This window comes from Heterodontus francisci, chromosome 1 (assembly GCF_036365525.1).
Source record: "Heterodontus francisci isolate sHetFra1 chromosome 1, sHetFra1.hap1, whole genome shotgun sequence".
Lineage (NCBI taxonomy): Eukaryota > Metazoa > Chordata > Chondrichthyes > Heterodontiformes > Heterodontidae > Heterodontus > Heterodontus francisci.
In genome coordinates, this window is record NC_090371.1 from 82,450,526 (window position 1) to 82,469,312 (window position 18,787).

The following is an 18,787-nucleotide window of genomic DNA, read 5'->3' on the forward strand; positions in this document are numbered from 1 at the left end:
AAGGCTATGGGCTCTGATAACATCTCAGCCATAGTGTTGAAGACTTGTGCTCCAGAACTAGCCGCACCTCCAGCTGTTCCAGTAAGGCTACAACACTTACATCTATCCAACAAAGTGGAAAATTGACAAGTTATGTCCTGGCCATAAGAAGCAAGACAAATCCAAACCAACCAATCACCGGCCCATTAGTCTACTCTCAATCATCAGCAAAGTGATGGAAGATGTTGTCAACAATGCTATCAAACGGCACTTATTCAGCAATAACCTACTCACCAATGTACAGTTTGGGTTCCACTAGGATCACTTGACTCCAGGGAGAATGTTGTCACTGAGACTGCCCTCAATGCAGCCCAGCCTCTACCAGTCATGGATGACCTGGACATACAGTCAACCAAATCAGAACTCAGTGATGCCATTGATTCTCTAGCCAGCAGAAAAGCCCCTGGGAAGGACAGCATTATCCCTGAAATAATCAAGAGCGCCAAGCCTGCTATACTCTCAGCACTACATGAACTGCTATGCCTGTGCTGGGACGAGGGAGCAGTACCCAAGGACATGCGCGATGCCAATATCATCACCCTCTATAAAAACAAAGGTGACCGCGGTGACTGCAACAACTACCGTGGAATCTCCCTGCTCAGCATAGTGGGGAAAGTCTTTGCTCGAGTCGCTCTAAACAGGCTCCAGAAGCTGGCCGAGTGCGTCTACCCTGAGGCACAATGTGGCTTTCGTGCAGAGAGATCGACCGTTGACATGCTGTTCTCCCTTCGTCAGATACAGGAGAAATGCCGTGAACAACAGATGCCCCTCTACATTGCTTTCATTGATCTCACCAAAGCCTTTGACCTCGTCAGCAGACGTGGTCTCTTCAGACTACTAGAAAAGATCGGATGCCCACCAAAGCTACTAAGTATCATCACCTCATTCCATGACAATATGAAAAGCACAATTCAACATGGTGGCTCCTCATCAGAGCCCTTTCCTATCCTGAGTGGTGTGAAACAGGGCTGTGTTCTCGCACCCACACTTTTTGGGATTTTCTTCTCCCTGCTGCTTTCACATGCGTTCAAGTCCTCTGAAGAAGGAATTTTCCTCCACACAAGATCAGGGGACAGGTTGTTCAACCTTGCCCGTCTAAGAGCGAAGTCCAAAGTACGGAAAGTCCTCATCAGGGAACTCCTCTTTGCTGACGATGCTGCTTTAACATCTCACACTGAAGGCTGCCTGCAATAAATTTGGCCTAACCATCAGCCTCAAGAAAGCGAACATCATGGGGCAGGACGTCAGAAATACTCCATCCATCAATATTGGCGACCACGCTCTGGAAGTGGTTCAAGAGTTCACCTACCTAGGCTCAACTATCACCAGTAACCTGTCTCTAGATTCAGAAATCAACAAGCACATGGGAAAGGCTTCCACTGCTATGTCCAGACTGGCCAAGAGAGTGTGGGAAAATGGCGCACTGACACGGAACACAAAAGTCCGAGTGTATCAGGCCTGTGTCCTCAGTACCTTGCTCTATGGCAGCGAGGCCTGGACAACGTATGTCAGCCAAGAGCGACGTCTCAATTCATTCCATCTTCGCTGCCTCCGGAGAATACTTGGCATCAGGTGGCAGGACCGTATCTCCAACACAGAAGTCCTCGAGGCGGCCAACATCCCCAGCTTATACACACTACTGAGTCAGCGGCGCTTGAGATGGCTTGGCCATGTGAGCCGCATGGAAGATGGCAGGATCCCCAAAGACACATTGTACAGCGAGCTCGCCACTGGTATCAGACCCACCGGCCGTCCATGTCTCCGCTTTAAAGACATCTGCAAAGGTGACATGAAATCCTGTGACATTGATCACAAGTCGTGGAAGTCAGTTGCCAGCGTCCGCCAGAGCTGGCGGGCCGCCATAAAGGTGGGGCTAAAGTGTGGCGAGTCGAAGAGACTTAGTAGTTGGCAGGAAAAAAGACAGAGGCGCAAGGGGAGAGCCAACTGTGTAACAGCCCAGACAAACAAATTTCTCTGCAGCACCTGTGGAAGAGCCTGTCACTCTAGAATTGGCCTTTATAGCCACTCCAGGCGCTGCTTCACAAACCACTGACCACCTCCAGGCGCTTATCCATTGTCTCTCGAGATAAGGAGGCCAAAGAAGAGAGGATCACTTGACTCCAGAGCTTATTACAGCCTTTGTCCAAATATGTACAAACAGCTGAATTCCAAGGGTGAGGTGAGAGTGACATCAAGGGAGCATTTGTCAGAGTGTGGCATCAAGGAGCCTTAATAAAATTTTAGTCAATAGGAATCAGGAGAAAAATCTCTCCACTGGTTGGAGTCATACCTAGCTCAAAGGATGATGATTGTGGTTGTTGGAGGCCAATCACCTCAGCCCCAGGACATTGCTGCAGAAGTTCCTCAGGGCCGTGTCCTAGGCCCAACCATCTTCAGCTGCTTTATCAATGACCTTCCCTCCATCATAAAGTTAGAAATAGGGATGTTCACTGATGATTGCCGTGTTCAGTGATATTCACAACTCTTCAGACGGTGAAGCAGTCTGTGACAGCATGCTTTAAGATGTTGACATCATCCAGCCTTCGGTTGGCAGGTGGAAAGTAACATTCATGCCATGCAAGTGCCAGGTAATGACCATTTCCAATAAAAGAGAGTTTAACCACCTCCCGTTGCCATTCAATGGCATTACCATCACTGAATCTGACCATCAGCATCTTGGGGTTCACCATTGATGAGAAATCTAACTGGAACAGACACTTAAATGCTATGGCTACAAGAGCAGATCAGAGACTGGGTATTCTCTGGAAGGTGACTCACCTCCTGACTCCCCAAAGTCTGACCACCACCTACAAGGCACAAGCCAGAAGTGTACTAGTATACTCTCCACTTACCTGGATGAGTGCAGCTTCAATATCACTCAAGAAGCTTGACACCATCCAAGACAAAGCAGCCACCTGGTTGGCACCCCATCCACCACCTTAAACATTCACTACCTCCACCACCAGCGCACAGTGGCAGCAGTGTGTACCATATATAAGATGCATTGCAGCAACTTGCCAAGGCTCCTTTGACAGCATCTTCCAAACCCACAACCTCTATCACCTATAAGGACAAGGGCAGCTGGCACATGGAAACACCACCACGTGGAAGTTCCCCTCCAAGTCCCACACCATCCTGTCTTGGAAATATGTCATCTTTTTTCATCGTCGCTGGGTCAAAATCCTGGAACTCCTGCCCCAACAGCACAGATGCAGTGGTTCAAGAAGGCAGCTCACCACCACCTTCTCAAGGACAATTAGGGATGGGCAGCAAATGCTGGAATTTTAAAAAATTGCGACAGTGCAAGGAGTCTTGGTTTCTGTGTAGTGAAAGTGCAAGGCTGGGAGATAATGCATTGGAAGTTGTACTTACAGCTTAGGGGGAACTATAAAGAAAAGTTCAGTGGAACAATAATTATAATAGTATCATTTAAACAAAGAAATAAAGAAAATCATGAAAAGTTGTGACAGAGAGAGAAAGAAGTTTGGAGGCTAGAGCTAAGAGACCACCTATCCAACAATAAGTGTGAGTGTGACAACAATTTCTCAAAGATCCTTCCCTGGAAACTGAAGTAGGACTTGGGTCTTAGTAAAGCTCATATTTTATAGAGACTTAAGGATTATTGATTTGGAAAGAAGTATTTGACACAAAACAAGAAACCATTCCGTTTTCTTTGAAGTCTTTGAGAAAGGCAGTGGAATACATTTTGGATGAAACATCTATGGTGTGTAATAGGAACATAGGAGCAGGAATAGGCCATTCAGCCCATCGAGCCTGCTCCGCCATTCAATATAATCATGGCTGATCATCCACTTCAATGCCTTTTTCCCACACTATCCCCATATCCCTTTATGTCATTGGTATTTAGAAATCTGTCAAACTTTTCTTTAAACATACTCAATGACTGAGCTTCTACAGCCGTCAGAGGTAGAGAATTCCAAAGATTCACAACCCTCTGAGTAAAGAAATTTCTCTTCATCTCTGTCCTAAGTGGCTTCCCCCTTATTTTGAAATTGTGTCCCCTGGTTCTGGACTCCCCAACCAGGGGAAACATCTTGCCTGCATCTACCCTGTCTATCCCTTTAAGTATTTTGTAGGTTTCAATGAGATCACTAGGACAGTCCCACCATCCCAGGAACAAGTCTGGTGAACCTTCGTTGCACTCCCTCTGTGGCAATAATATCCTTCCTAAGGTAAGGGGACCAAAACTGCACACAGTACTCGAGGTGCAGTCTAATCAAGGTTCTATACAATTGAAGGAACACTTCACTACTCCTGTACACAAATCCTCTTATTATAAAGGCTAACATACCATTAGCCTTCTTAATTGCTTGCTGCACCTGCATGCTGGCTTTCAGTGACTTATTGACAAGGACCCCCAGGTCCCTTTGTACATCTACGCTTTCTAATCTCTTAAGAAATACTCTGCACATCTGTTCTTCCTACCAAAGTGGATAACCTCAATTTTTCCACATTATATTCCATCTACCACATTCTTGCCCACTCACTAAGTCTGTCCAAATCCCCTTGAAGCCACTTTGCATCTTCCTCACAACACGCATTCCCAGCTAGTTTTGTGTCATCCGTGAACTTGGAAATACTACATCTGGTCCCCACATCCAAAGCATTGATATATATTGTGAACAGCTGGGGCCCAAGCACTGATCCCTGTCGTACCACTAGTCTCAGCCTGCCAACGTGAGAATGACCCATTTATTCCTACTGTCTGTTTTCTGCCTGTTAAGCAATCCTTAATCCATGCCAGTATATTACCTCCTATCCCATGTGTTTTAATTTTGCTAACCAACCTGCTATGGGAGACTTTATCAAAGGCCTTTTGAAAATCCAAGTATACTACGTCCACCAACTTCCCTTTATCAATTCCGTTAGTAACATCCTCAAAAAACTCCAACATGTTCGTCAAACGTGATTTCCCATTCATAAATCCATATTGACTGTGCCCAATTGGATCATTATTATCCAAGTGTACATTTATCACATCCTTCAGAATAGATTCTAGCATTTTCCCAATGACTGATGTAAGCCTAACAGAAAGTGCTGGAAATACTCAGCAGGTCTGACAGCATCTGTGGAGAGAGAAACAGAGTTAATATTTCAGGTCTGGGACCTTTCACCAGAACCCTGCTGTTTTTATTACAGGTTTCCAGCATCCGCAGTATTTTGCTTTTATCATTTATAATGTGTATTGTTGTGAAATGATCCATAATCCTAATTAATATCCAAGGCCCAGGACTTCAATTTCACAGATTGTATTAGGCAATGCACATGAGTGATACAAGCAAGCTATACGCCTATACACTCACCTTAAGAAAGTTATTGTGGATTAGAGCATCACAAATCCAGGCTGTTCCTAATGCTGAGTTTATCTAACTGAAGATTTCATTGCAACTTACACCTTTCTTGAAACACTCCTACTTGTCCTGACTGATTCCTTGTCTATAACTGTCATTGGTACTGACTCAGCAGATGTCATTACTGCTCTGACACAAAACTGTTTTGACTCATTGTTACTATGTTACGAACAGGTAGTAAATCTTTTTTTTCTCTGAACAAATTTCCCTGTTTTTCCAACCACCTGTCCGTAAATAGATTAGTGATTGAATTTATTTCCTTCCCTTAAACACTAATAATAAATGACCACATCAACAACATGGTTTTTAAAGTCAAAAAAAAGAAGTAAGGTTTATTAACACACTCTTAAACTCGGGAAGGGGTTTAACTTTGCCACACATGCTTACAAACATTCGGGGAAAGGTTGAAGACATAAAAAGGCAAGGGCTTTTTCTAAATTGAAACTTAGCTTAAATACTAGCTAATATGGATTTCAGTGAAAACTAGAGTCCTTTTTAAAATATCAAAAAAAGTCCAAAGATGGAGATCACCGAATGGAAATGCTGGATAGCAGAAGGAGTCACTGAGAAAAAACTCTTCTCTGACAATTTGTCCTTCTGGCACTCTCGGATAATAATGGAGACAGCTAAATTGCTGAAGTCACCTTCTTTTGGATGGAGAGGAAACTGGTAGAAATCAGACTTTCCTGCTGTTACTGCAGTTTGTCTTCTTGTTGATTTTTCTTGCTGTATTTGTCAAAGTGTGGCTTCAGGCACCACAAGGCAGTTCTGCTTCTTGCAGGAAGGTCTCAGGGAGAAGTCTCCAGGCAGCACATAGCAGCTGTGTAAATGAACAAGCTGTACCTTCAACTGTTACAGTTTCAAATTCAGGCAGGTTGGATAGTGTGGCTCATGGACAAGCTGTACCACATGATCTCTCTCCTCCATTTTAACAAGTGGAACCCAACTAAAATTTAAAACATGATGTATAAAATGGCGGTTGACATTAATACTCAAATGCACAAAACACAATTTAAGGGGGTTTTCATCTATTTGTGACACTCCTGACCCCAATTCCTATCTAAACAAGTCCTCAAATCTGCTGAATCCTGTATTCCTTACCTTATACTGACTCATCTCAGTATTTTTCTCCATATAATGCCGTACTTACTTAACTAACTTTGGCACTATCTAGTCACATTATTCTTCTTTTGATTATCCAAACCTATTTATCAGATTATAACACATTCTAGCCCTATATAGTACTTTTTCAAGTTAGTTATATTCAAGCAGCTAGTTACACTTTACACCAGCTGTCCCTGTTCTGGTTCATCTCAGTCTCCCTGACAGCTGAGTTCAGCTAATCCTTTGTGTTACACTGCACGTACATAATTTGTCCCTTCACATTACATGCTAAGTATCCCATTGTGTTCTATGCTTATAAGCCAAGCCAATTAGCCTGTCATGGTACACCATCCTAACATGTATGACCAAAAAAACAGAGGCTTCAGGCTCAATGCAAGTATAACTGTAAGACTTAACTGAAAGCAGTTAAAAAGATAAGCTGCAAATCCAGAAATTCTGAAATAAAAAAAGAAAATGCTGAAAATGCACAGCAAGTCAGTTAGCATCTTTCAAGGAACAAGGCAAGTTTTGACATTTCAGGTGTGTTCTGATGAAGGGCATACACACAAGACTTCAAAACCTGCCTTTTCTCTTTCTAGATGCCATGTGACTTGCTGTGCATTTCCAGCATTTTCTGATTTGATTTCTAACTGTAAGTAATTTGGCTGATATTCGCTTTGGCTTATATTTGATATATATTTTAATCATCCTTCTCTTTTGTCAATCTTTTCAAAAATGCTTTGCTTAATTGCCACCCACACACTAGTCAATCTGCACGTTTGCTTTTTATGTTTATGTATCGTTTGTTCTCATCTGCATTTTATACTTGAAAAATTGTAACAATATTTCAACTGTACAATATTTTTAGCCTATCATTCAGTTCAGTGTGATAACTGCTTGAAAGATACAAGTGAATGCAATCAGATGTTCCAAAGGGTTACCTCTTTTATGTGATTACCTACTAGTAAATTTTCTCCTGATTCATTTATTGACGTGATCTTTATATTGAGCCAACACGGAAACTGTTTGTCATCACCATGGATCTGCAGACCTTCCTACGTGCCAGCATGCACCTCGCTGACTCACTTGAAAAAGATCAGACTTTGATTTTGATTAGCCGGCGATTCAGCCTGCAGTACCTGAATGTTTTTCTTCATAGAGTAATGATTGAAATCCATAAAGTGATCATATACCTTTTTAAAATCAAAACATGTACACATGGTGGGAGGGTGGGTGTGAGAGAGAGCCCATTTCCTGAGATTAGCATGGCCACAGTGTCACGATAGAGGTGAGCAAAGCAACTTCTACAAAATTTTCCACATGCGTACTTTCATCCTGTGAGTCCTCCAAGCCTCTCTTTTCTTTAAAATCTTGATGTAGAAGATGGTTTGTGCTTTGGCAGTTTAAAATCAAATTTATTTGTTAGACAGCAATCTTGCAACGGCAATCTGTGCCCCAGCCACAATCCTGAACAGGTCAGAAATGCAAAGCTTTTAGAGAAAATGCATAGACTGTACTGTGCTCCAATCAATAGTATTTCTCCTTAATTCATCACAATATAACAGTGTATCATCAAAGTTTCCAAAGTTATTACATAGCTGACATCCATTCCAGTATACTAAAAATAAAATGCATTGACTCACAGTATACCAATGGCTTACAACAATCAAGTTGTATAACTGACTTTTCCCTGACTGGAAATCACAGCAGTGAGAGAGCTAAATCCTAACCAGAAAAGCACGAAAAACCAATAGGAGCAACCTTTGATGACCCTACTGTACCTGGTTCTCAAGTCGTCTCTGATCCAAGTACTAACCAGGCCTAAACTCTGCTCAGCTTCCCAGATCAGCCAACATTGGAAACTTTCTGAAGAATTTGGCCACACAGCATTTGTCATGTAACAGCAATCCTAGCTCATCTACCACCTTATCCAAAATGAATAGTCTCATCTGGCTTCCCTAAACTATTTATACATGACAAAAAGGCAAATGTAGGCAGCCCATTGCTTGAGGCTCCTTGAAAAGATTTATTATTGGACAATAATGTAAAGGCTATGTGCTGGACTTGAAACTGACTGCATGTTCTAGAAAAGAAGCTGTGATTTATTTTTTATTATGCTGCTGTCATATTAAAGGAGCCAGTGTACATGAGACCAATAAACAATAGCATTTCTCTCACACCTACATAATTGTACTGACCCATAGTCCTGGGGCCTTGGTTTTCTCTGATGTTTCCCATTAATTTATGGCAGCTCTATGAAAGTCACCCATTTTAAACACTGTAAATATCATGAATCAATCGCTCCTTTGTAATGCCACAGATCTAATTCTATTCATTTTTCGGCTCATTCCACTCGAACTCTCTTTATTCCAGATGTTAAAAATTTGCATATTTTGCTCTGATCAAAATACAAAGTAAAAAGTAAATTGATCAATGCAGATTAATTTGAATACAGGGTAAATGATCATTGGTAGGAGATTTAAGTTCATAATTGGTAGTGCATTGTGCTTTGCGATTGTTTTATAACCCTGGTTGAGGTACTTATAATTGGATCTAATGGAGTAATTCAGTTAATGGGTAGAAATTTGTCTTGGCTCATTATTGGAGTGGCACAGTGACGCAGTGGTTAGCACCACAGCCTCACAGCTCCAGCAACCTGGGTTCAGTTCTGGGTGCTGCCTGTGCAGAGTTTGCAAGTTCTCCCTGTGACTGTGTGGGTTTCTGCTGGGTGCTCCGGTTTCCTCCCACAGCCAAAGACTTGCAGGTTGATAGGTAAATTGACCATTGTAAATTGCCCCTAGTGTAAATAGGTGGTATGAGAATTGAGGGAAGGTGGGGATGTGGTAGGGAATATGGGATTAATGTAGGATTAGTATAAATGGATGGTTGATGGTTGGCACAGACTTGGTGGGGGGAAGGGCCTGTTTCAGTGCTGTATCTCTCTGACATGGTAGCGGGCACGTGAATTGGGAGACCCAAGGCTCACCTGAAGGTGGACCTTGGCCCTCAACTAAATAATGTAGGCAAGCAGCCAGTGACTGTTAAATCTCCACAGACAGAGCATCCATCCCTGAAGACAACTTGTAGGTTAGTAATGGGGAGAAGGACAACTACAGTGACATTGGGAGTTTTGTGGAACCAGGAGGGACATTAAGAATTCTGCCTGAGAATATGGTGTACAATCAGCATGGGTACATCTGGTCACATATGAACCTGGAAAAGAGGGGCAGAGGTGAGGTCTAACTGGGGTTTCAGGCCAATGTTGGGGCCCGACACCTGGGCTGGAATCTAATGTTGGGTGGGAGGTCCCACCCAGTGACTGAAAAGTCGGTGGTGAAGCCGCCTCCGCTGGGCCTGGGGGGGCCAGGCTGGGATTTTTCCCTCCCCAGGCCTTTAATTGGTCTTCGGTGGGACTTCCACCTCCTTGAGGCAGGAAGTCCTACCTAATGGGGCTGCCAGCCAATCAGCAGGCCGGCAGCTCTTAGTCCCAGCAGTGTCCACCAGGAGTGGTGGACACAGCTGGGATTACAGCCAGCCATTGGAGGCAACAGGAAGACGGCCTTGGAACTCAAATAGATTTTTAGGGCCTCGCTGGGGCAATTGGCCGGGCCCCAGTGAGGCAAGTGGAGTCGGTTGTGGGAGGGAGTGTTGTGCATTGGGGGTGGTTGGGGCTTTGAGGGCAGCCCTCCATGGGGCACAGGGTCCCCGATCAGGAGGGCCCCCCCACAGCCCGCAAGAGGGCTGCCTGGTTTTACCAAGCAGGGTTCTTGTGGGCCTTTGCCGTCTGGCCGCTGAGGGTAAAATACCCGTGGTGGAGGGAAGAGGCCCTTAAGTGGCAGTTAATTGGCTACTTAAGGGCCTTGATTGGCCTGGGGTGGACGGGCCATTTTTCTCTGCCGCTGCCCCTCGTAAAATTGCAGTGGGGGCGGAAGGGGGTCAGAAAAGCCCCTCCATTCAATTTTACGTCCCCCCTCTGTCACCAGCTTGCTTATTGGGGGGCCATAAAATTCTAGCCCCGGAGGTTGAGATGCTAGGAATTGTGGGGGTGCGGAGTGTGGTGAGAATGAGAATGAAGTCACCCTCTTTTTGTAAGGAAGACCAGTTAAGGTTACAAGTTAGTTTTGTTTAATATGGCCATCTTGCAAAGACAGCTGGCATAAAAATTTATGAGGAATATGCCAGTGACTTCGCAGCAGGATCCCCACATGGCTGGCAAAGGACTCCAACTGCCTGTACCAACAATGATTAGCAATCTGGCGATCATCTCATTTCAGTTCAAGCAACTTCTTGGAGAAGAGATAAAGGGAGAGAAAACTGAAAAGGTTAATGTTTCAAATGTGGACTCTCCATCAGTACACAATTCTGACAAAGGGTCTATACCCAAAGCATCAACCTATTTTTTCTCTTCTGTGATGCTGATATATCTGCTGTGTGCTTCCAGTATTTTCTGTTGTTAGCTTCATGCAGCAGTCTTGGTGAAGCAATGCCCTCGATATTAATGAAGAGGTGCAGCGGGTGAGGGGGAGCCTAGTAGCGGGATGGGAACCTGGAAATCCCAGGGACACACAGGTATTGTCAAATTTGATTTTTTAAATCTGTTTCCCACCCAGCAGCTGGCCAGATTGACAATCGGGAAAGATCGCAAGGGTTTTTTAAATTTGTTCCTGGGATATGGGCATCACTGGCTAGGCCATCATTTATTTCCCATCCCTAATTGCCCTTGAGACGATGGAGGTGAGCTGCCTTCTTGAACCGTTGTAGCTGGCATGAGTGGTGGGGGAAAGACTGTAGGACAGAAGGGAGGCTAGCTTGGAACTTTCATGGGGAGGGAGAGAAAAATCATAGAAGGATACAAGCAGAAGGATCAGAATTGTGGGTTTGGGGATGTTGGTTTGCTTGAGGGATCAGGGAAGAGCACTCCTGCTCCTCCTGGCTCACAAGAAGTGCTAGAAGTCTTCCTTCTCATCTCGATGCTGCCCCTCAGCAACATCATCCAAAAGCACAATCTTAGTTTTCGCATGTACTGGGAGCCAATGCAGGTCAGCAAGCACAGAGGTGATTGGTGAATGGGACTTAGTGCGAGTTAAGACATGGCAGCAAAGTTTTGGATGGCCTCAGTTTACAGAGGGTAGTTTGGGAACCTAATGTAAATATCACAATGAAGTGTCCTGCCTATCAAAGACAGGACAGACACACCACACAACTGCTGGAAAAATGGCAGAAAGCCTGAAAGTGGTTGGGGTCATGTTTTGCAATTTTTTCATTTTAACCCCTGCCCTGACCTTCCCCCACCTGTCTTTGGGGAGTTTAATATAGTCTTGAATGTTACACAGACTTAACTCATCATATTAAGCTTGCACTGAAAGGAAGCACTAAATTACTTGCTTGCAACAAATGGATTATAAGATGTTATCATCCAGGAGCTTACCTTTCTCTAATTGTTACACCAGCTGACTTTCCTATTGCCTAATCGGATTTGTATGTAAACAGAAGAAACAAAGTTAGAGGGTAATTTGAATAAAAACTTCTTAAAAGCATTATAATTTTGTTTCCTGGGAAAAGTCTACAAAATGTATCCTGTACATATATTATAAAACACTATATATGTTCAGACTAGAGGATAGTAGACAGCAGTGTTCCCCAAGGGTCAGTGCTAGGACCAATGCTTTATTTGATAACTATATAAATGACTTGTATATTGGAATACAGAGTAAAATTTCAAAATTTGCCAATGATACCAAAGTTGGAGATGTCACAAACAGTGAGGATGACACCAATTGACTGCAATAGGACATAGATAGGATAGCAGAAAGACAAGTGGCTGAAAGAATTTAATACAGAGAAGTGTGAGATGATGCACTTTGGCAAAAGAGATAGGGAGAGTCAATATAGACAAAATGGCACAGTTCTAGGGGTTCATGTGCATTGATCTTTGAAGGTGGCAGGACATATTCCGAACGTATTTCGCAAAACGTATGGGATCTTGGCTTCATAAATAGAGTCATTGAGTACAAAAGCAGGAAAGTTATGCTGAACCTTTATAATACTCTGGTTAAGCCATAATGAGAGAATTATGTTCAATTCTGGTCACGACACTTTAGGAAGGTCCTTGAGAGGACACCCTGGTGTATTGAATTAGTGCCTGTCTTCCATATGCCTCTTTCTATCTTACTCGGTGCTACCCCAGTGACTGAAGCATGGCTGGTGGAAGCATGCTGACTTTCAGTGGAGGATCACTGCAGATGGCCTTGGAGGAAGACCTCGAGCATCTCTGGGCCTAGAAATCAATCTTTAAGCAACCCTCAGAGCTTGCAAGCTCACAGGGACATAAAAACAGGAGTCGGCCATTCAGCCCCTCGAACCTGTTCTACCATTCAATTGGATCATGGCTGATCTACATTTCAACCCTTTTAACTCGCCCTTGCTCCATATCCCTCGATCCATTTATCTAACAAAAATGTTAATACAAAAGCAAAATACTGCGGATGCTGTAAATCAGAAACAAAAGCAGAAAATGCTGGAAATACTCAATAGGTCAGGCAGCATCAGCGGAGAGAAAAACAGAGTTAATGGTCATAATATTACAGCCCCCCACACGAGTGGGCTGATGGTGGGCAGGGCCGTAAAATTGAGTGGGAGGCAGGAGGTGCCATTCCCGATGCCTTCCCACCCCTGCTGCAATTTTAAGCTGAACAGCGGTGGTGACAAACAGCCCGCCCGCCCCAGGCCAATCAAGACTCTTAAGTGGCCAACTAACTGCCACATAAGGACCTCCTCTGGTGGCATTTTACCAGCGACGGGTGAGCAGAAAAGGTTCCCAGAACCCTGCCAGGTAAAACCTGGAAGCCTTCTTGTGGGCTGGGGGAGGCCCTCATGATCGGGCACCCTGTGCCTCATTGAGGGCTCACCCATGGCCCAACCGCCCCCACTGGACAACACTCCCCCCCTCCCCAACTCCTAAGCGACACCCATTGTCTAGCCAGGTCTGGGCATTTGTCCCTGGCGGGGCCCCAAAAACTTACTTTTTTTCCAGGGCCGTCGTCCCTCTTGCTGCCATTGGCTGGGTGCAGTACCAGCAGTGGCTATTTATCCTGGTGGTGCTGCTGGGACTGAGAGCTGCCGGCCTGCTGATTGGCTGGCAGCTCCATTAGGCGGGACTTCCTACCTCAGGGAGGTGGAAGTCACACACAAGGCCAATTAAGGGCTCGGGGAATGAAAAAATCCCAGCATGGCTCCCCAGGCCGGGTGGAGGTGGGATCGCCACCAACTTTTCGGCTGGTGGCGGGCCCTCCGCCCAACATAAAAATCCGGCCAATGTTTCGGGTCTGTGTGCCCTTTCATCAGATGCTGCCTGACCGGCTGAGCATTTACAGCATTTTCTGTTTTTGTCTTACAAAAATGTATCAGTCTCAGTCTTGAACATTTCAATTGACCCAGCATCATTAATCTTTTGAGGGAGAAAGTTCCAGATTTCTGTTGGGCAACAAAAAGAAACCTCATGGGACATGTTCCATTCTCAGATACTGATGCACATCATCTTGGCAAGTACATAGGGCTGAATTTTACTCAGCTGAGTCATTGAAAGCCAGCGGATCTGAAGGTCATGGAAACCCAGAAGTCAGGATTCCCCCACACACTGCATGCATGTGCGATACTGGTTGGTTCCACATTGAAAGCCAACCCTGATTGACAGGATTGACTTCCAGTCAGGAGGGGACGGGAAGGTCACAGGACCAGGTGAGTCTGCACTGGGGTGAGGGGGTTGGGTTGATCTCAGGGGGTGTGGGGAAAATGGCCAAGCGTGTTGATCAGATGGGCTGCTGATTCCAGGATCCTGGCGTGGGGGGGGGGGTGGTGGGAGAGTGGAGGGGCACATACGGAAGCCTCAGCAGGGAAAAGTAGGGGGGGTGAGAATCGGAGCGCGGGGTTGGGTGGGGTGGTGGAAGTCAGGGACATGAGGGGAGGGAATCAGAGAAGGGATAGGGAGGTCAGGGCCTGGGGGCAGAGGATTGGCGGCCTGGGGAAGGGGTTTGAAGGCCAGGGTGGGGGGGGGGCTTGTATCAGAGTCCTGAGTGGAAGTCTGAGGCCTTGAGTAATGTTGGGGGGGTGGTGTTGATGTCAGAGGCCTTGGTCGGAAGTGAATTGGAGGTCTGCAGGGGAGGTTGCAGGCCTGGTGGGGGAGATTGGAGGCATGGGAGGGGGGAATCAGAGGCCTGGTGAGGTGAATTGGAGGCCTGGTGGGGTGGGTTGGAGGCCTGGTGGGGTGGGTTGAAGACATGGTGGGGGAGATTGCAGGCCTGATGGGGGAGATTTGAGGCATGGGGAGAATCAGAAGCCTGGTGCTAAGGATCGGCGGCCTGGTGGAGGAGATTGGAGTCCGGTTTGGGGAATCAGGGGCAGGGTGGGATGGATCGGAGGCCTGCTGAGGGAGATTGGAACCTGGTGTGGGGAATCAGAGGCAAGGTGGGGGAGCTTGGATGCCTGATGGGGTTGGGATTGGAGACCAGGTGGGGAAGCTCAGGGGTGGTGGGAGTGGTGTACCAATCATCCGGTCTGCTAAGGCAGGCATGCTGGATCCAAGAGGCAGGTGTAAAAGCACTCATCTCCTGGATTCGTCAAGTCCTCATCTGGATGTAGCTTCCAAGATTCCTGAAGCTTGGGAAATCTTAACCAGAGTTAAGGTTGAAAAGCTGAATGACCATGATACTTGCAGGCTCATTCTCATTTTTAAAGTGCCCCCCGGAACAGGTTCATCACCCGCTTACCAGCTGACCTCAGTTACAGCCAGAAGTGGGCCAGTTGGATACAGGTTTGTGCCAGAAATCTGATTTTTAAGACTTTAAACTATCCACCCAACCCAAACCTGCCAGTTTGTTAGCTTAAAATTCCCCAAAATGTTTGCAGATTATATGAATTTAAAAGTTGCTTGATGCAATGCTGAGAATTTGAGTGTCAAATATAACAGCTTATATTCCAAAATAATATCAATTTCCGAGAGCAGATAAATGCGTGGCTGAAGACATGGTGCAGGAGGGAGGGCTTTAGTTTTCTGGATCACTGGGTCTGTTTCTGGTGAAGGTCGGATCTGTACTAGTTGGACGAGTTGCACCTGAACTGGAGTGGTACCAACATCCTGGTAGGGAGGTTTGCTAGTGCTGTTGGGGGGGTGTTTAAACTAATTTGGCAGGGGGATGGGATACAGAGTGGAGGTACAGCAGGGTGTGATGCACAGCCAAATATAGAAGAGAAATTAAGTCAGTCGGGAAGGCAGAGCAAATAAAGACCTGTTAAGGCACAAGCAAATAATGCAAGGTTGGATTGCATCTATTTTAACGCAAGGAGTCTTACATGTAAGAATTGAGGGCGTTGATTAACACATGGGAATACAATATTATTACTATCACAGAGACATGGTTGAGGAAGGGGCAGGACTGGTAGCTCAATATTCTCGGGTATAGAATCTTCAGGCATGACAAGGCGGGGTGGGGGGGCGTTGGGAGGGGGGTTTAAAAGAGGAGGTGGTATTGCACTATTGATCAAGGAGTCAATTAGTCAAGTAAGGAGGGATGATATCTTAGAAGGTTCCTCAAATGAGGCCATATGGGTAGAACTTAAAAACAAAAAGGGGGCACTCACTTGGCTGGGAGTGTACTACAGGCCTCCAAATAGTCAGGGAGCGATAGAGGAGCAGATCTGTGGGCAAATCTCAGAGAGGTGTAAAAATAGTAGGGGATTTCAACTTCCCCAATATCAACTGGGATAGTCTTAGTGCAATAGGCTTAAAGGGGGCGGAATTCTTAAAGTGCATACTGGAGAGCTTTTTGAGCCAGCACGTAGAAAGTCCTACAAGAGAAGGGACGGGACTGGAGTAATCCTAGGGAATGAAGCCGGACAAGTGGTAGACGTGTCAATGGGGGAGCATTTCGGGGATAGTGACGATAACTCTGTAAGATTTAAGGTAGTTATGGGAAAGGACAAAAATGGACTGGAAATAAAGGCACTGAATTGGGCGAAGGCCGATTTAAATATGATAAAAAACGATCTGGCCAAAGTGGACTGGGAGCAGCTATTTGTTGGAAAGTCTACATCAGACCAGTGGGAGTCATTCAAAAAGGAAATAGTGAGAATTCAGGGTCAACATGTTCCCATAAAGGTGAAGGGTAGGACCAACAAGTCCAGGGAAACCTGGATGTCAAGGAATATTGAGGATTGGATAAGGAAAAAAAAGGAGGCTTATGGCAGATTCAGAGTACTAAAAACAGCAGAGGCCCTAGAGGAGTATAGAAAGTGTAGGGGGGTGGGTACTTAAAAAACTAATTAGGAGCGCAAAGAGGGGGCATGAAAAAACACTGGTGATCAAGATAAAGGAAAATCCCAAGGCATTTTATAAGTATATTAATGGCAAGAAGATGATCAGGGAAAGTGTAGGGCCCATTAGGGACCAAAGTGGCAATCTGTGTGTGGAGCCGGAGGACATAGGTGAGGTTCCAAATGATTACTTTTCATCTGTGTTCACTATGGAGAAGGATGATGTAGGTGTGGAGATCAGGGAGGGGGATTGTGATACACTTGAATAAATTAACATTGAAAGGGAGAAGATATTAGTGGTTTTAACGGGCTTAAAGTGGATAAATCCCCAGGCCCAGATGAGATCTATCCCAGGCTGTAATGTGAGGCAAGGCAGGAGATAGCAGGGGCTCTGACACAAATTTTCAAATCCTCTCTGGCCACAGGAGAAGTACCAGAGGACTGGAGGACAGGGAATGTGGTGCTATTATTCAAGAAGGATAGCAGGGATAAACCAGGTAATTACAGGCCAGTGAATCTAACATCAGTGATAGGGAAACTATTGGAAAATATTCTGAGCGACAGGATTAATCTCCACTTGGAGAGGCCGGGATTAATAAAGCATAGTCAGCATAGCTTTGTCAGGGGGCGATCATGTCCAACAAACTGGATTGAATTTTTCGAGGAGGTGGCCATATGTGTAGATGAGGGTAAAGCAGTTGATGTAGTCTACATGGACTTTAGTAAGGCTTTTGATAAGGTCCTGCATGGGAGATTGGTTAAGAAGGTAAGAGCCCATGGGATCCAGGGCAATTTGGCAAATTGGATCCAAAATTGGCTTAATGGCAGGAGGCAGAGGGTGATGGTCAAAGGTTGTTTTTGCGATTGGAAGCCTGTGACCATTGGTGTACCGCAGGGATCAGAGCTGGGACCCTTGCTGTTTGTAGTGTACATTAATGATTAAGACGAGAATATAGGAGGTATGATCAGTCAGTTTGCAGATGACACGAAAATTGGTGATGTCGTAAATAGTGAGGAGGAAAGCCTTAGATTACAGGATGATATAGATGGGCTAGTAAGATGGGCAGAACAGTGGCAAATGGAATTTAATCCTGAGACGTGTGAGGTGATGCATTTTGGGAGGACTAACAAGAAAATAGAATGGATGGTAGGACCTTAGGAAGTACAGAGGGTCAAAGGGACCTTGGTGTATTAGTCCATAGATCACTGAAGGCAGCAACACAGGTAGATAAAGTGGTTAGGAAGGCATATGGGCTACTTCCCTTATTAGCCGAGGCATAGAATATAACAGCAGGAAGGTTGTGATGGAGCTGTATAAAACGCTAGTTAGGCCACAGCTGGAGTACTATGTACAGTTCGGGTTGCCACACTATAGGAAGGATGTGATTGTGCTGGAGAAGATGCAGAGGAGATTCACCAGGATGTTGCCTGGGCTGGAGCATTTCAGCTATGAAGAGGGACTCGATAGGCTAGGGTTGTTTTCCTTAGAGCAGAAAAGGCTGAGGGGGGACCAGATTGAGGTATACAAAGTTATGAGGGGCATAGATAGGGTGGTTAGGAAGAAACTTTTTCCTTTAGCGGAGGTGTCAATAACCAGGGGACATAGATTTAAGGTAAGAGCCAGGAGGTTTAGAGGAGATTTGAGGAAAAACATTTTCACCCAGAGGGTGGTTGGAATCTTGAATACACTGCATGAAGAGGCAGGAACCCTCACAACATTTAAGAAGTATTTAGATGAGCACTTGAAACGCCATAGCATACAAGGCCATGGGCCAAGTGCTGGAAAATGGAATTAGAATAGATAGGTGCTTGATGGCCAGCACAGACACGATGGGCCGTAGGGCCTGTTTCTTTGCTGTATAACTCTATGACACTAGATATGGATCAATGTACCAAACTGTGATGATCAAATATAAGATCAACAATAATTCTTCCCTTATATGGGGAGCAAATAATGCATGATG